Raw genomic sequence first — 4160 nt, 5'->3', positions numbered from 1 at the left:
ATTAAATTTATCACAGCAATATACCTAATATATGTACATATACATAATATTGCTGTGATAAATTTAATTTCTATTAGTACGAAAAATATTTATTAGTATAGTATACGATGTTAAAAGGCATACATCTTTCTATCCTATCTTGTGTATCTGCACATGCTCATATGAATGTATGTATACGCATGTGCGCTTTCAGAAATTCAAAGAATTCGCACAAAAAAAAAGAGAGACGAACGAAATAAAGTCACATAAAATAGTTGAGAATTCGCAAAAATGAAAGACAAACGAAAGAAAAATAATGCGCACGCATACATAAGCGTACTCTACTTATTGACCGCATTATTTTTGCGTAAAACCTTGGAATTTATTCATTAAAATCACCACTCAGAAGTTGTTTTATCCGTTGTAAGCGAGCGATTTTCGAAGAAACATCATTTCTAATATGCCACAACACAATATTAGAAATGAAGTTCATAAACCTCACGCTGTCATATAAAACGATATACCTCGTCATCGCGGGTCGTTTTCCAAAAAATTTAAATGAAGACTAACTACAGAAATGATCCTGTAAAGTATAGCTTAGTGTTGGGGACTATCGAATAAAAGCAATCAAGTTATTCGATAGTTCAGCAATGTTCATTCATTCGATAATTTTCAAGAAATCACTCATTACTATTTTTTTCGTTCATTCGAATTTTTTCGTTCATACCAATTTTTCGTTCAAAACGAAAATTTTGTTCGATACTATTTTTTCGTTCATTGGTATTGGTATTATATTCAGCAAATGTATGAATAATGCTTAAATTGTGTATATTTCAAAATTATGTTGAATGATTTATATTGAATTATGTGTGTTAATGGAAATTAAATTGAATGCATGTATGAGTGGTAGAAGTTAATAGATGCTTAAAATAGATTTAAGTGAAAAGTATTAATAATATTAAATATAGACTTATAAAGCGATAATGTAGGAGGCATCGCCAAATTAATAAGATGACTAAAGTAGATTCATATGGTCATCGGTATTTGGCAAGATTAAATGACAGTTTGTAGTCGGTTTGATAAAATCCAATTGTTTTGAATTAAGCAGGTTGGCAACTTGGTTATGTATTGCGATTCGAAATTGTAGCTATGTATACATTCACTTAACGGTTTTAACTGTTGGTATTATTTGCAGCATCAATAGTAAAACATTTGAATTGGGTCGCAACTTATATAAATATTGGTATTAGATTTTTAATTGCAGTGTTTTCTGTGGTAATATAAAATGTATTTATGTATTTTGTAAAGAAAATGCTGAAATGTTTTTATACATAATTAGATAATACAAAAATGCGCCCTGGATTAAAGAGATCAGCCGTGTGGGAGTTTTTTTACTAATAATGGTAATAACGTCAACTGCAATATTTGTAAAAAAAATTTAAAGTTTGCTGGTAACACATCAAATATGAACGATCACCTACGACGAAGGCATCCATCATCACATAGTGTGGAGGAGACTTCTTCGGCGATAGTCGAACGAGCACCTGCTGTAAGTGACTTAGATATGCCAAGCTGTTCTTCAACGCAAAGAGATGTGAACTTAACAGTGGAAACTATTGAAAGTGAGATAAGTAGTGCTTCTTTGGTACCTCCTGTGAACGTAGAAACTACAAGTTCTTCAACAATACCCAGTAGAAATTTTTCAGGTGGTGGACCATTAAAAAAAGGGCAATGCAAACAAAATTATTTGTTACAAGCACGCGATCTGAGCTTTCGGAAACTGAAAAGAGAAGTATAGATGAGTCTCTTATTAAAATGGTTACAAGAGATATGCAACCTCTCTCTATTGTTGAAAATGAAGGATTTCGAGAATATATAAAAAAGTTTTGTATTCAATCCCAAACAGAAAACTTCTTTCCAACACAATGTTGACTTCAAAATATAACGAGACACGGAAAAAGCTTCATGCCATTTTGCAAAATATTTCACACCTTTCTATAACAACAGATATGTGGACTACTGACAGCCAGAAGTCTTTTTTGTCTGTAACTAGTCATTTCATTTGGGAAAGCAAAATGAACTCAGCAACTAAAGAAGTATTCGGCTCACATACTGCTCAAAATATAGCCACAGAATTAAAAAGCATTTTTGACGAGTGATCAATTTTTAACAAAATAGTGACGATAGAGAGTGATAACGGTGCAAATATTAAAAAAGCGATAAGGGATATACTGCAAAAACACCACCACCCATGTGTCGCTCACACCCTAAATTTATGCGTTGTGGATGCTATAAAGACTGCTCCTCAGATTTTAGAGCTTATAACGAAATGCAGAGCTATAGTAACATATTTCCATCATAGCTCTCAAGCAGCAGAAAAACTTAAAAATATGCAAAAGCAAATGGGAGTAGCTGAACTTAAGATGAAGCAAGACGTTGCTACTAGATGGAACTCTGGCCTTATAATGATGGAACGTATATGCTTGATAAAAGAACCGCTCTCTGCTGTACTAACTTCCTACCAAGTGCACCGAACTTTCTGAATGCATCAGAATGGGAAAGGTTACGTGATTCCATCACTGTATTGAAGCCGATAGAGCATATGGACAACAGAACTTTCAGCACAAAACTACCCAACGATGTCACTAGTGGTGCCTATAGTCAGAGGACTGCAATATGCAATAAGATCCCAGCAAATGAAAACTACGGAGGGAGAATGCTTGAAAAGTAGTTTGTTGGAAGTAATTTCGAGACGACTTGGCCAGCAAGAGTCTGACAAGATGTGTGCCAAATCGACCTTTTTAGACCCACGGTTTAAAAAGATTGGAAATGAAAGTAACTCTAGTAATGCTCAAAAATGGTTGGGAGAAGAGGTATCAGCATTCATACAGCGGAACCAAAGGACTGCTACAGCCCCAGTAATACAATTACCCGCGGATAAAAAAAAAATTATCTCTTTGGACTCTACTTGACCAAAAAGTAGCGGAAGCAAAAACTATTTGTCACAACGCCCCTAGTGTTAATGCACATATTTCTTTGGAACAATATCTTAGACCAGATTTCGTTGAGAGACATCAAAACCCTTTAAACTATTGGGACAGCAAAAAGGCAACTTTTCCAGAACTCTACGAGCTTTCCAAAAAATATTTATGTATACCTGCTACTTCAGTTCCTTCCGAAAGGGTTTTTTCTAAAGCTGGGCAACTAATAAATGATAGAAGAAATATACTTAAAGGTGAAAAGCTAGATCAAATAATATTTTTAAATAGCAATTTTAATATACAATTAATTTTTTTTGCGTTCTTCTGGTACTTATATTTATATTTATTTTATATGCTATTGAATATCTTTTCTGTGCTTTACTATTTTTATGTTTTATTAAAATATTGAATTAAATTAAACTTTTGTATTGGTTTAATTAAAAATGAATAAAATTCCAGTACCTTTTTGTTGTTTGAAGAGCACGCCTTTGCTTAGTTATTGAATTTGATTAAATAAATGAATGAATGAATTAACGAAAAAATTCATTCGATAGTCAAAATCATTCAGTCATTAACAATCGATAGTTGAAATCACTCGATAGTTCCCAACACTAGTATAGCTTTAATTTTTCAACGGCCAACGCAGAGTATTTCAACCAAAATATACGCAAAATAGTTGAGAATTCGCAGAAATGAAAGACAAACGAAAGAGAAAGAAGCATAACTTCAATAAGGCACAAGCATACAAACATACATATGCGTAGCAGCAGCAAGGAAAGAGGTAACAATCGGCGATCCATTGTATATTTCTTTCATGCATAACCAAACCATAATTAGGACAACGCAATACAAGTGTCAATGGTGGTGTTGGTGGTAAGCGCTTGAAAGTGACGACGAGCACGTTGGAGGTGCGTAGTTCGAAGCCCAACAGAATTGATTTTAATTGAAATATGTCACCAACCAAAAATTGAAAGATTGTTCTACAAAAAGAACAACAGCATAAGCATGGCAACATTGTGTTGTTGGTAGAAAAGCCGAGCTGTGCCGAAAGAAACGAACAAACGATCGCCGATTGTCACCGCTTCGCTTGCTGCTCGAACGTCTTCGCAGACAAGGTTGCGTAGATTAATATTGAGCAAGGCAGTGCAACCTGAATCTATCGCAACCTTTTCCGAACTCGTATAAGAAGTACAACTTCAA

General features: G+C 34.1%; 1 pseudogene; it reads right to left on the bottom strand.

The window, feature by feature from the left end:
- Positions 1 to 376: 376 nt before the first annotated feature.
- On the bottom strand, positions 377 to 579 carry LOC120781363 (annotated as a pseudogene).
- Positions 580 to 4160: the final 3581 nt, after the last annotated feature.

This window comes from Bactrocera tryoni, unplaced genomic scaffold (genome assembly GCF_016617805.1).
Source record: "Bactrocera tryoni isolate S06 unplaced genomic scaffold, CSIRO_BtryS06_freeze2 scaffold_647, whole genome shotgun sequence".
NCBI classification, from domain to species: Eukaryota; Metazoa; Arthropoda; class Insecta; order Diptera; family Tephritidae; genus Bactrocera; species Bactrocera tryoni.
This window is presented reverse-complemented; position numbering and strand designations above follow the sequence as displayed.